The sequence below is a fragment of the Neopsephotus bourkii genome, unplaced genomic scaffold (genome assembly GCF_033783945.1).
Source record: "Neopsephotus bourkii isolate Nb327-2 ecotype Australia unplaced genomic scaffold, CSIRO-AGI_Nbou_v1 NB_1615, whole genome shotgun sequence".
NCBI lineage: Eukaryota > Metazoa > Chordata > Aves > Psittaciformes > Psittacidae > Neopsephotus > Neopsephotus bourkii.
Genome location: NW_026902090.1, coordinates 5,631,719 through 5,646,852, shown reverse-complemented (window position 1 = coordinate 5,646,852; position 15,134 = coordinate 5,631,719). Strand labels below are relative to the sequence as shown.

General features: G+C 39.3%; 1 long non-coding RNA gene across 3 annotated transcripts in view; it reads left to right on the top strand.

The window, feature by feature from the left end:
• The window catches only part of LOC133222726 (uncharacterized), a 231,971-nt gene extending 221,957 nt beyond the window's left edge, over positions 1-10,014 (top strand). For 2 of the 3 annotated variants that reach the window (XR_009728351.1, XR_009728350.1), the window contains 2 exons: positions 6,753-7,344; positions 9,219-10,014. This is a non-coding gene — a long non-coding RNA (uncharacterized LOC133222726). Of the gene's footprint in view, positions 1-5,565; positions 5,771-6,752; positions 7,345-9,218 lie in introns of those variants that run through there. The other variant, XR_009728352.1, reaches the window with a different exon arrangement.
• Positions 10,015-15,134: the final 5,120 nt, after the last annotated feature.

Sequence of the window (15,134 nt, the reverse complement as noted above, 5' to 3'; positions counted from 1 at the left end):
ATTAATTCTTGTGAGATACACACAGTGGGGACTGAATAGGCAGCCAGCTCCCTTGGAAAGCTTTAAGGTCCTCATCCTGAGACATATTATGAGTGTCAAAGTGGAGGATGCCCTTCCAGGAGAACCCCAGCTAAGCAAATACCAATATCCCACATAGAAAAGACAGCATGTAATTACCAAGACCATATGCCTTCCAGCCAACTGAGAAAACTCAGTTAGAAGGATTACATAAATTGCTTTATAGCTTTAAGTTTTGAGGAGCTAAGTTTTCAGTAATAAATTTGTAGAATTTGTGGCAATTGCCCTTTCCACCCCCTCCAAATATGTTAACTTTTATTAACTAACCATGGCAAACCAAGATTAGAGTTTCATTTTCCAATACATTAAATAAATAAAACATTAAATAAATAAATAAAAAGTGCTATCAAGAAATTGCCTTCTCAAAAATTCATACTTTTCCCTCAGCAGAAGCTTATTTTACGTTCTGTTCTATTGCATGCAACACATTAATCTTAAAATCCTCATATGAAAGATGAAAACGGTCAATAATACTTTAGATGTTTGTCACTTTAGGGGCTTGGAGACTAATTTGCTTTTAAACTACTCAGGAAAAGCAGATCTGATCAAGAAGATAAATTCTGAGAATGAACAAAACTGTAAGCTAAGTTCCTTTAGTTTACAATAGAATATGTGTAATGAATGGTGAGGACACAAAAAAAGAATATGGGGGGGGAGTATTTAGCCTTTCACACAAGTTTATTCTGAAGTAATACAAGAAAAGTTCAGAGATAATTTAGTGTCCTTAGGATATGTATCTCCAGGAAATGAACTTACATAATAAAAACAAGACCTTAGACATACAGTTGTCTCTTACACTCTCTTTCTGAGGTTTTGGTCTCACCAACAAACTTTCCTTCTGCTCATCTCACTCTAAAGAAGCCAAGGGTGTTTTGCAGATTTTTACTATAAGAGGCAATCTAATCCTTCATCACATGTTGACATGTGAATATGAAAAAGACAATTGTTCCCTGCTTTCTGAGGTCCTATTTTGTCACAGTAGAATAAAATCTACCCATTTGGAAATTCTCTTTAGACTAAGAAGCTGACAAATATTTTAACCTTTTAAAGAGTAGAAAAGACCTGGGTTGTTAAATAATTGCAAATACTCCTGCTGGCTTTAATGATCTTTGAATCAAACTGTAATTGTGAATAGAGATGAGGAGCCTGATAATATCTAGTTGGAAATAGATGAAATTTCTTGCAATGCAGAACAAAGTTCTTCATTTCTATATTTAAAGGGATGTTCAAATGTGAACACTTGGAATTAAAAGACATCTCTTAAAATGTAATGGGTAAGGAAAAGGTTTATAATGCCAATAAACATTGTTCTGTGGACAGGAGGTTTTGTCACACAAAACCTAATTTGTTCTTTGACAAGGATGCAAGACCTGATGATAAAGTTATCCCAAAACTGTAATATTCTTAGAATGAGATACTGGTACATCTGATCCTGTCTGGGAGTATGAGAAAGAATTGATCATCCTTTTATTTCCTCCAGTTGTACATTTTATTAATCTATGATGTTGCATCTTTTGTTAAGGTTTTGAAATAGAATTGTTTCAAAGATTGATTAAACTTTAAAACCAACAAAGAATACAATATATGGATAAAGAATTAACTGACAAATGCCAAAAGAGATATACTAACAGGAAATCATTAGCAAAAAGGTGTTGTTCTTGGGCAGATTTTCTGGGAGGGATTCTGATTCAGGATTATGCTGTTGTAGATGTTTCATTAAGGAGTATCAAGGAAGTACAAAGTAATTCTTAAGTATGGACAAAGCCTGGTAGCTTGTTAAGATAAGTGCAAGAGAATGATCCAGAGGGATCTAGCATCATGTGATTGCCATCTGGCCTATTCAAATAACTTCAAGATACACCACTGAAAAATGGTATGTTATGATCAAATGGAAAACAGGGATCCCCCCCCCAAAAAAAGTATTTAGGATCCATATTCAGGAAACACATGAGAGCAACTGCTCAACAAAGAGATGTGATCATGAGAAGTCTCTTTAAGAGAGGGTTTCATATATGTGGTTTGAATTATGTAGTTTACAGCTGAAGGTGATGTGGAGAGAACAAACCATTTCTTGAATTCTAGCTCTCCTTTTCTGTGTTTTTAAGCTTATGTAAGCAGAAGAAGAAAGAGCAGAAAGCAGTATGACTTTACAATTTGTAAGCTCATTTTTACACAATGCTGAGTTTATTCCTGCAATACATTTTGCACAGAAAGCAGATATATGCTGTGCGAAAGATCCCTGAATTAAACCTATTTTACCCTGTAGATCCAGATGTCAAACATTTTGCAAGGTGTAACCTCAAGTCTCAGAATCAACTAGGGAGTCCTGCCTAGAGGGACTATCTCAGTGCAATATTTTCTAAAGTTAAGTGTAGAAAACAGTGTGCAGTGGAAGTCTCCTTAATATGCAAAAGTTATCAAGCCAGACATAGTCTAGTGAGAAATAAATGACTGTGTTTGCTTAAGTGGTGGAGGTAGTTAATCACTTAATTGTCTAGAGACATGGTGACCTCTCTGCTTCTTGATGACTCCAAATCCAATTATGAGCCAGATACTAATTTATTGGACAATGTTAAGACCTCTGACGTGCCTCTGACTGGGAAGACTTGGCTGGTACACCTTTATGTCCATAAAAATAAGGTTCTTGTAGAATTCTACTAGGCATCAGTTCCCAGCATGTATTCAGTCATGTTTCGCAATCTGACCTGCTCAGGTCAGGAGGAGCAGGGCACAGGCAGCTCAGAGCACACCATTCTACGGTGGAGGCAGCACAGGAGGCATGACACTGATTTCTAGATGTCATCTCATGAAGGGTTTGATCTTCCTGTAAATTGCTAAGAGTTACACAAAGCACTTGAACATGTTGAAGCAACTAGTAGAGATGGCTGAATAATGTTCACTTTTTTAGCTGTCATAAAAATGTCAATAATTTAAAAAGCCAATAAATAGTTTGGATTCAAAAGAATCTAAACAAAACCCCCCAACAAAACAACCCCAAAACACAACCAAACCAAACTGAAACACCAAATAACCTATTTATCAGTTCTGGGTTTCTTTTGTGGAAAAAAAAAAAAGTAACATCTTTCTCATGAAAATTCATCCTATGTCCAAAATAGAGGACCTATGAAGAGAATTTTTCCATCATCCCACAGATGTAATGATTTATGTTAGAGATGAAGCCCAATAAGACTAAGACCACTTTTTTCTCTCCATATATGCTTACGTATGTATAAAGGACATCATGCATACATACTTTCAATCCAAGCTATGTATTCATATCCAAAATACCTATTCTGGAGTCTGCATAGGCCATGTCTGGCTTCCTGTGAATTTCCAGAGGCTTTAAGATGTGTTCAGCAGAAACTACTCTTTACCCATAAAAATTTAGCTGCTATCACTCATGTACTTGAAAGCAGCACAGACTTTTAGTAGCAATACTAAATGCAATACAGACAGCTACATTGGTAATTGCTTCTGTTATGAGAGAGAGCATTATTTCATCTGGAAGCTTTTGGCTTATGGCTACAGGCACTTACACTTAATCATCCTTTTACCTCTGTGATATCTTACAGCAGGCAGAAGTCTTCAGACAGCAGGTACCCTGAGCAAAGGTTGCATGTATTTGGCACCATCCGATGGCTTTCCTACCTGTGGGGGTTTTTTATTTCAGCTGTAAGTGGCATGGCAAGATAAATTAGGCTGTATTCCTTCTTTTCATGGAAATGGTGTTTCACCATGCTGCGATACCTCCTCTCATGTTGCCTCACATGCATTGAGAAATGCAACAGATTTAACAGCTGTTTTAGGATTTCTCTTCTGAAAACATCATTTCAAAGCTGTGGAATGAGCCATGCTTCAAATGAAATGCCCTCTCAACAGAATGGAAAGAGCTGGAACTTAATATTTCTTTTTTATGGCCTGGCCCCAGAAAATGCTGACCTCCTCCATCAGTATATTTTGACTGACAGATATGGGTCAATTTGAATAAAGGCCAAAGTTTTGAATAAATAAGTGTATTGGCAGGAACATCCATGGAAACTAGTGTATTTAAGAAAGTATTTAATAAAAAAACATTTGCCAACAGGGAATTACAAATATATTGTTCTCAGGATCCAGAATATGTTCAACCAAATAATGAACAGACACATACGGTATCACTTGTGACCACCCAAAGCAATGAAATTTTGTTTCCACAATACACTAAAAATGGCTATCACTTGATCTACAGAACAGGAATGATTCACATGAATAAATCTGAAAAATCAGCAAACTGATCCTAAAAAAGAGACAATAAAATGCTGTAAAATGTAAAGATTCCTTAGTCATTATTAGAGATTATTCAGCCTCCAAAGATTTGTGTTGTTCTGGATGGTTCAAATATCTCAGACAAATGAATTCGTGTTTAGTCCTTGGTGGAGAGACTGGTGTGATGGTAGATACCCGAGACCTTGCAGACCTGCATAGAGCTTTCATTGTTGCAGTCACAGTATCTGATCTTCTTTGGGTAGCAAAATTAATTCTTAAATTAACAAAGCACACAGTCAGTGAAGGCTCAGACACAACTGGTCTGTCTATAATATGGCCAGTCAGATTTGTTACTGACAGTCAACTCAAATATTTAGTGAAAAAACGTACCCTGTTTTGGTTTGGCAAATGAATGGAGCTTGAGACATGAGAAAAAAAGCTTCTTAAGTTAACATGTTTCCTATCAGTAACTTTCATATGGCTGAACAGAAGGCAGGAAAATTGGCTCAACCAGTGCAAAGAAACAAGAAGTTGATTTATGCATCAAATGTGAGGAGGAGAGACCTGTTTCACATATACTACTGCAGAGCTCTCCTGGTTATCAGTACTGCAACACACAGCAGCAGTCTGTGCAGGAGGAAGTTTCTAGCTTTTAACCTACACTCCCCCTGGTCCCCATGTATTTTAGGGCTCTGTCAAGAGAGTCTGAGAATGAAGAACTGTGATTTTTCATTTGGGTAGGGAGAGTGGGAGAAATTAGAATAGATGGGATGACCTCTCTTTTCATAAACCTGATGTTTCTGGCCAGGGAAGGAAGCCCTGCCAAAATCTCACCATTCCAAAATGGGGCTGGCAGTGATTTGTGAGGGTTTAGGTCAAAACTGAGAAAAGCCATCACTTACTCAGTCACTTGGGTCAGCAGTCAGCATCTTCTTCAGCTAACTGTGCTTTGGCACCTGGGCTGCCCATCTTCAAGACATTATTGTAACTGAGCATTGCCCCAGGCAAAGGCCTGGTAATAAATGAACTTTGGCTGCAAAATACAAAAGGGACAGAAATATTTCTATGTGCCTCAGAGACCTCTTGTTTCTTTTTTCTTCCTTTGTTCCCTCTGTCTCTGACCCTGTTTTGCCTTCTTGTGATGGACTGAAAGAATTGGCAGAGCTTTTACCCCCAGCTCTTCTGCATAAAAGCAGTGCTGCATAAAAGCCATGACTTCATTTTCTCTATTTTTCCAGTCCTTTTGTGTATGTTCTGTAGATTTTAGCATCCACAGAAATGTAGCATCCTCAGTTAGGAGTTCTAAAGCATATCACTGAATTATTCCATACCTGCTGATATTCCTCCAAATTTCAGCTTCTCTTCCAACACCTTCTCCTTAGTGAATCACAGCCAGCTGCTGCTCACCTCACCATGGCCACAGTCATCACTCAAGCAGTGATCAGTGGTGAGTTATAGCAAAGTCTGCTTTAATGAACAAAAACAAACAAGGGCTATGTTACAGTGTGAAGACGTAAGCCCAAGTTAGAGCTAAGAAAACAACGAACCTTTTTGGGGCCAGAAAGCTTATGTGAAGTGCCAAGTACTGAGGAGCATTGAAACTTCACTGCCATTCTGTCTCTGTGAGGAACATTGGTTTTGACCTGCCTTTTCCAATATAAACATAATTCTATGTGCGTGTCATAAAAATGCACATACAAAAAGTAATGTTTCATTGCCCATTCGTTCCCTTGCTGAGAAGGAACAAATTGAACAAACAAATGGCATATGCTAGTCACATTGCTTCACTCACTGCTGGAACACTTTCAGATACTCTGGTGCCTTCAATTAGGGTCTCTGTACAATTAAATATAAATGATTTGTTTGGACAGTACTGTGACATCTGAAATTAAGTATGAATTACATGAGACCAGGCAAATGTGACATCCATCAGAAGAAGCATGTACCAACCTTCATTATATATATGCTTCATGGAATTCTTTCATCTGGATAAGTTGCAGATGACTGGCAAAGATTTGAAGTTTTGATTTTTAGTATTGATGCTATTCATATTATTTGAGTAGCCGTAATTGTGAAGTGGCTTGTTTAGAGCTAACGTAGATCCTCTTCTCATACGAATGGCACATATAATACTCTCAAGTATCATCACTGAAATGGGGCAGTTTGCCGACAGCTGACAAGATCAGAGACGTCTCAGACTGCTCAGAATCTGCAAACAGCTTTGTGAGGAAAAAGTTCCAGTTTCAAAGTTCTTTCCCTTTTGAAGGATTTGTACCTATTCCGCTTATAAGATTAATTTTTCATTATTCTTGCTTTCAGTACTTTTCCTGAATGTTTTATGTAATGGTGAAAGGGCATTTTCCAACAACGCAAATAGTATCAAATCAAATATTTCAGTTAAAAGATCACTTTTATTTGTTTCTTGCCAGAAGTCACTGTGTCCTTCTGTCTAAAAAAAGTGAAGAATCAGTCCCTTCTCTTCAGAACTCTCCAATCAGCATGATGACATTTTGAGAATCTCTCATCCATTTCAGGGGGATTAAGACCAGGATCAGCATTTTTACAGTAGATTTCCTCAATATGCCCTAGAATAAAGTGTTGTAATCCTTTCTCAAACCAGAAGGTGGCAAGCACTCTTAAAGGATGAGCTGTATTGAAACAAGACGGGCTCCGTCCCGATAAAATCTCAGCCACCATTGTCCTCTGCTCAAACACACAGCCTTGGGTTTTCCAGCCAGAGATTTGTGTTTAACAGAGTCCAGTAAATCACAGCAGGACAGGACTAAAAAGGAAAGCATGAAACACATTTAAACGTATCTTCTGTTGTAATTTAAGCAAAGAACTCTGAGGCTAAAGTAGAAAATAATTGTGTAGAAAGAAAAGCTGACCAGCAAACCTCAGATTTCCACCCCACAGCAGCTCTCACAAAAGGAGGGCTTCTAAGAGATCCGGATGCCTGCCAAGCACGGCTGCAGAAGAACCATGAAGTACCTGGAGTTAAACCTGCCCCACAGCCCTTAGGTAAATGCAGATTAGTCTTACAAAACACTAAATAATGCTTTGCATGAATTTTCTCAGTAAGAAACTGGCCCCAAACCTTATTTACTGTTTTTCAGCAAAAAGCTGCACATTTTTACTGTCAGTCATAGAAAATGGAGTAATTTGTGTGTGCTAACAGCAATAGCGGAACAACAATGTGTGCTGGGGTGCCAAGTTGGAGGCGTTGGTAGGAAATTGCCTCCCCAGCACTTTCTTCTCAAGCATTATAGTTGCATTGCAGTCTGTAACTTACGTGCTGGAGGGGAAAAGGTCACCCAGGACATGCTGCACATGGGTGCCTGAATGCTGAATTAATACATCTAGATAAATCTGTTATGCAAGGAAACCCATATACCCTCCATTTTAATATTGGTTACATCATGACTTAATTTTAGCACTTGGACTAAAGACTTCATATCCACCGGATTATTTTCCCGACAGCTTTATATATGTGTGTGTCTATATATATATATATATATGAAACATTTAATTAAATTGGTGGAAAAGAAAGCTTTCAAATAAAGGACATGATTTCTGAGCTTCTTTTTCAAATCCTGAGGGCCTCAAAGCATGAGGAGGGCAACACAGACTTCAGGTGCCCATGAGAGTTGACAGGGGCTGATGAGTTGAAAGCGGTGATGATACAATCCTCTCTGACATTAATCCTGGGCTCAGAGAGAGAGACTGCTCCTGACACTGTTAGTGTCCTTAATTATATATTGCCACAGTGCAAGTGGCTGCAGTGCTGAGAAATCAAACTCATCCGTACCACCCCATGCCAGGCACTTGGTGGAAAGGTGATCTCTGCCCCTTCCACTTCCACATGAAAGCTTGAGAAAAAAGAGGATGTAAGGATATGTTAGACAGCAGGGAAGACAATATCTCCGCCTTCATGGTGGGCCATGGGCTCAGCTTTTCCTTTCTCTTGACCATGTTAAATACTGGGGAAAGAGGGTTGAGATTTTTTAAAGATACCACAACAAAAATGCAAAGTCAATCACAGCTGATGCAAATACATTTGAGAAAGTACAATCATCTCGCATGCATTTAAGCCATATTCAGAACCCACTAATCCCCATGTAGGATTTGTTATGTCTAGAGGGGCTAGGCATGCCCATGTAATACTTCTGGCTGCCAAACCCACATCCAGGAACAAAACCTGCCCTGTCTCACAGGCATGCTTCACTTGAAGTACTCTGTTGCAAGTGGTTTCATAGCCTTGAGCACCTCCTGCTCACAGCTCTGCAATGGGAACTGGCTTTGCCTTGGAGCAGAATACTGACAGAGTATTTCACCTCTCATCCTCTGGTTACTTTGCCCCATGCTGCAAGCCCAGTGTGTTTGTACTTGTGACTCTGAGCTCAGCAGTGAAAAACCCTCTGTTTACTGAGCCCATGTGTCAAGCTCAGAGCCTAAAGACCTGCTATTCCCTGCAAAATTCATGCTGACCTACTAAGCTGGTATCAAATTCATGGGCAGCAGGAGAAATGGGTTGGGATAACATCTGAAATAATGCCAAGGGATATAGTGCAGAGGAACATTAATGGATACAGAGGAAGTTTGAGGCAAATAGGTTTTAATTAGAGTATCATCAGCCTTTTGGATATTATTTGCTGAATGCTAAGCTAGTTTTAACAAGGCATTTCTTTGCCAACCATCACATACATTAAAGATTTCCCAGAATGAAGACATCCTAAGGGAATCCTAAGCAGAAGAGACCTAAATCAGCATTTAAAGGGTGAAGTCTGTCTTTTACCCTGCTTCCAAGTATCTACAGGGCAGTAAAACATTATTGCCCGCTCACCCTAGCTCCTGCTTACTTCTGCCAGCTGGACTTATTATTCTGGTTTTAATAGGTGTCTCTGGAAAACAGGACATGAATAGATGCAGCCTTCTCAGCTGGGTCCAAAGCAAGCACAAAGCAAGGACCAGAAAAGGCAAGAAACTGAGGAAGGAACTATTTAAGTTGGACCTGCAAGTGAGGGTTCCTGCAAACATGAGACTAAGGCTGAGAAATGAAAGACTTCCTGACTTTTATAGAGAAAGATGCTGCCTACTCTTTCCTCCTGACACTGGTACCCTTTCTGCTCCTTCACAATTACAAAACTGGACCAATGCCTGATGTCTGGTCCTTTTCTTTTGGAAGTGCCATGCAAGGCAGCTCAGCAGGCTGCAAGTACCAGCCCAGTCATCATCTGTCCAAGCAAAGGAGACCAACTTGGCCTTCTGGTAACAAGTGGCTATAAGATACTGGCTACATACTGGAGGATTTGTCCCTGATACAAAGAGCTCCTCATGAAGAACAAAGGAGAAGCCATACACCTGGTATCAGGTTTGTGAGACCTCAGCAAGCCCTCTCGGATGAACAAAAATTTCACCTCCATGTGGATTTCCAGAGCAACTGAAGGCTGTGAATGTGTCATGTGGCATATCTTGGAGATAAAGAAGGGGCAGGAAGGAGCAACTGGCAGGGACATGATGGCATCTTAGAGCCGTCTTCCTCAAACTGGAATATTTCTTGTTTAATTACCTTCCAAATGCCATTTTTACCCTGTTAAAAATGAAGGTAGATTTTAATGTTAAAATAACTGTTAAATAATGTGAAAACTGAATAGGTTTACTCAGATTAAAAATTCATATATATATTTTTTTAATCCTTTGCCCCATTTCTAAAAATACCTCCAGGTCAACACAAACAAAATTCCTCTCCTGACTCTTCAGTTTGTCCCTTACAAAACCATTATTTATTTAGCCCTAAGTTTATGTTTAAAGATGCATCTATCTGAACCTTTTTCTAACTCCTAAGTATCATAATACAGTCACAGAATCCCAGAATCCCAAGGGTTGGAAGGGACCTCAAAAGATCATCTACTCCAACCCCCCTGCAAGAGCAGGGTAACCTAGAGTACATCACACAGGAACTTGTCCAGGCGGGCCTTGAATATCTCCAATGTAGGAGACTCCACAACCCCCCTGGGCAACCTGTTCCAGTGCTCTGTCACACACAATACTGTGACTTTTCTGTGACTATGCACTATGACCTTCATACTTCCAAATGTTTCCTGCCTTTTCAAAGAATATGGGTAATTTACTAGGACAAAACCAGTCCATCTCAGGACTTTCCAAAAGCTGACTATATTCTACCCTTGACTGTTGTCTCCAGTTGAAAACTGTGGACTTTCTTCTATATATTTTCAGAAAAGAGATTGAAAAGTAAAAGGGAAGGGCAATATAAGCCTTAATGTGCATACCAATGTGGCAGGGAGTGAATGCAAGGAAAAGTCATACTCTGGCCTCTCCTCCTCTGTACCCAGGCTGAAAGAGCCCCTGCGACTTCTACCTTTGGCGGCTGTTCAGTGAGTTGCAGCTGAAGGTGCTCACGTGAACCCATGGGTGCTCACGTGAACCTGCCAAGTTCCTCTTAGCTCCACTTGGTACAGACTCATCGTTGTTTAATGCTGTTTTTAACCCTGCCGAGGCTTGGTGCAGCTCTTTGTAATTTCCATTTAGTGCGCAGGTGAGAAGCATCGCATACTTCAGAGAAGAGCAAACAACCTCTCTACCTTCCTGTCATCTTGGTTAGATGTGAGAGTCAGACTAGAAAGAAGTCAGAAGTGTCTTGAGATTCTGGTGACAAAGAAAGTACTGCAGCGGAGGAGGCAGACACTGCTCATTGCTAGCCCTTGCCCCAAGAGAAAGCACAATTTCACCATGGCACTGAGAAGTCAATGAGAACTATTGAGTTTCCACAGCCCAGTGATATCATGAGGTACAAAACAAACCTGTCTGTTAGGGAGTTTCTTGGAAGAAAGAAGCCCAAAGTCCTGGTATCTCCAGACTCTGGACCTAAATTTGTCCCCCACCTGCCCATTTCTGTTCAGAAACTTGTGCAATCTCTATTGTAATGCTAGCTTTCCGACTATAGAGTTGTTGAGGCACAATCAATAGTGCATCGAGTTCCCATTAACTTTAAGGTGAAATGTGTATGCTCCTGGATCCACTGAGGAAATGGCTGCTATTTCCTCGTTCTGCAGATGTCCCTATTTGTCAGTACATCTGCAAGCATGACCCTGGAAGTCAGACCCCATTACAGCAACAATCACCAGTCCAGGCAGAAATTAACCAAAAAAAGGATTTCTTTATTTTTATCAACAACAAACAAGCAAACAACAACAAAATGCATCGTGGCAAGGTAATTGAGAGAAACTCATCACTTTTAATGAAAGTTAAAGTGATTGCATTGAAACCAAGTTAATTATATCACTGTATTATTGCTGTGTGACAGGTTAATTTCATTTATAGTCAGTGGAGAGGTAACCCACACTAGAAACCCATTGCAGAGCTTTTCATTGATTTTTGATGGGCTTTGGATTGGATCTTTGGCCAGGTTTTCCTTTATGCCTCTATAATGCTGAGCCATGAAAGAACGGAGTTTGTTCTACTTTTGGTGCATTTTTTTTTCAGAGGAAAATGATTGGCAGTGGTGATATTAATACTGCAAGGTGAACTAGATCCCATTCTGACAAGTCCAAAATGCTGTTTTAATAGCAAAAGGTGCAATAATCACTTGCTGAAATGAGCTTTCCTATGAAAAGTTGGGTTTTTTTTCTTGCTCAAATCATTACTATTTTAATACAATAAATTTCAAAAGGTCATTTTTTTCACTATTTTCCCCACTTAGAAATCATTATAAAAGCTGTATCACCGAATAGCTGACAGTAGCAGCTTCACAGTTAAGTGATACTTTTCACTTTAAATTAACACTCCCTCCTTCAGTGATTTTTAAAAGTGATATTACTTTCAAAAAGAAAGCATCTTGTCCATCAATTTCTGCCTACTTTTGTCAGTTTCTACCTGATAAGGAATTGTCCTACAATTAAAGAAAGTAAGAAAAGTTTCACTTACACTTGTTTTTCCCCAAGGAAAAAAAAATAAATAAAAATTAGTCCTATAAGAAAAGTTTGAATGGGATGTTTCCTGCCAAAATCTCCTTGGGAAAAACTTTTCTTCTCTGCTGTGTATTAGATGTGACCTTTCCCTTCTTCTTCATGAAACACTGAATTAAACCTCTTCCCAGATGAATGATGAATGCAATGTGTTTCCTGGCTGTCATTTTTATGGTCTACATGATAGCTGTAATCTAGGGTGCAGTGTCGAGACAGCCAGCTCCATCTGCACCCTTCTGGCTAGACTTCTTAGTTCTTCAGCTGCTCAGTAAGACCTGAGATGCTTTCTAATTAAATCAGCGCTGTTTAATCTATAGGGATTTATGCAGTATTTGCTTTGAGTCATAGTTGAGAACTATACATCAAAAAACCATCTCTATAAAAATATGTACAGTAGGAATGAACAACAGAGAAAGAATTATCCATATACAGGAAAGGGATTTGCAGAAAAGAGCTGTCCAGAGATGTTTAAAGCAACCTTTAATACCCAGACATGGGCATTTTCCCGACCCTCATTTTCGATTTCATGGGAAGCGTAACAAGTAGAAAGTTTCCTTTTCATATTTGTATAGTTGTTGAAAGTGTGAAAAAGTAAACTTCTTCAGTCCCTGTAGCAGTAGGCAATGGTCAAACATCTGGTCTAACCCACCCCAGAATTCTAGGTTCCAGCCTCAAAAGCATCTGGTTGATCCTTTACGTATTTACAGAAAGCAATGTCAAATATCACACAGCTTAAATGTTTGCTAATGGAAAGACACACAGGGTCAAGAAGGTTTACACTTCTTTGTGCCACTATAAAAAGCTCTACAGCACCTCTCAGTTCCCTACGAGGAGGGTTTGTCTTCTTGTTGTTAATCTAATCTTCTATCCCACTTGCTCTGGTTCAGCAGAGCACCAGGTGGGTCTCACTCCCTGTCCCAGGAGTCGTGGGACACTTAAACTGGTGTTTGAGTGGTGGGACATATTTAAACTGGTGCTTAAGTATGAAACATACTGCTATGTGGGATAGTTCTCTCACTAGAATTTCAAATCCAGTTCTTCTACATTTTCGTTTCATACTTTTATGCTTAAGAAAATCAGAGTTATATCCACTTATCATTACAAGGTGTTGGCTGAGATACAGAGGTGTATCTGCTGCTTTGTGCATAGTCCCCCCCCAACTAGGCAGCTATAGTAACTACAAGACAGTCCCATAGGCAGAAGAATGTTATAGAGGAACTATGTAGTAGTTCCTCTAGAGCGTATTAATATTCATTTCAGTCATAAGACATGGGTAATTGTTGACATGGGAGCAGAAACAATTTATTGGTTTATGTTTATAACAATTGTAAGGTTCTCTGGATACAAACCACATTCGGTATTTTTTTTATGGTTGAACTCACCCTCACTTGGGTAATTTTACAAGATCTCAATGCTTTTATGGTGATGTAAGGCAGTTTACACGTGAAAAAGGAGTATATATGTTTGGTGCCTAGTCTGGAACAGGGATGAAGAAGAAGAAGTAGGTGATACATGATAGAGGACTATTAAATCTTGTGTGGCATAAGAAAGGTTTACCTCTGGCAAAACATGGACTAAGAGGTGCTTATAGTTTCTTAACAAAGAGCAGGTTGAAAACAAAGCAAAGTCTGTGCTTCACACAGTATAGAGTTATGGACCTCCTTGCTGCAGTATATGGTTTAGTAGGGGATAAAAGTTTATGACTTCAAAAAGGAACAGGAGAAATGCATAGAAGAAATATCCCTTGGGAGCTGTGGTCATTCTCTCCCACTCCACTAATATACAAACTGAAAGTAACTGAAATCTGGGAAAGCAGCCTTCCCAAAGTTGTGGAAATATCATGATGCATTTGCCCTGCTCTTGTACTCTTCCGTAGAAATAGGATCCTGGATGGGGGAAAGTTGGCCTTACTCCATGGGGCTTTATGTTCTACATTTATTCAGCATTGCAAGCTTGAAATTCATAGAGAAATTTACTTCTGTGAATCAAGTTATAAAACTAGGTCCTCAGTAGACTTGTTGCTTTAATTGTTAGTTGTGAGGTTAATTTGCCAAGATCCAATAGCTCTGTCTCCAGTGACGGCCATTATTTTCAGACAACAAATGTGGTATCAGCAATTTTTATAGCCTTTTAATAAGTTTTCTTCTAAGACAATGCTGCATGGAGAATAGCTTAATGGTCCGAACTGCAACAAGTTTTAGCTACCAAAAAATGAGCTTATAATGCCGCTTATTCAATGCATTATCACTTGCCAGGAACATACCACATTGAAGGCAGAGAAAGCAAGACATCACATTTGCTTTACAGGGGCCTTGTTCTTTATTATTTGCAAGGAAATGCAGCACAGAAAGAAGTTAAAGCATAATTCAGAGTGGAGAGTCCTCCTATAAGAATGTGCAGGTGAACTTAGAGTAATATTTTCCCTGAGATAACAAAATAACTTTAAGGCAAGACAGCCCTCCCAGTAAATGGATAACAGCTCTGAATGTGCCTTCTAACTCAAAGGTATAGCGACAGTTGAGATCATAAAACCCAGCAATCTCAGAAGTCTGTGAAACAGAGTCCCACTGATTTCATTTGGTTTTGTATCAGGAGTCCCCCTTCAAATACCTTCACTTTTTTCCTTTAGAAATGAACACATTTTCCAACTCTAACTTTACCTTGGGTTTTCTTTTTTGACGAATATGAAACCGCGGTACCACTCAAGCAAACCAGCAGCACATGGGATTCCTCATGTTGTGCAGCTACTGTCATCTGAAAATGGATTAGGTAGCACCTGGAAATGGGGTGCTTTGAGAAAACTGTTGTGATTTGAGAGCAGCTTGG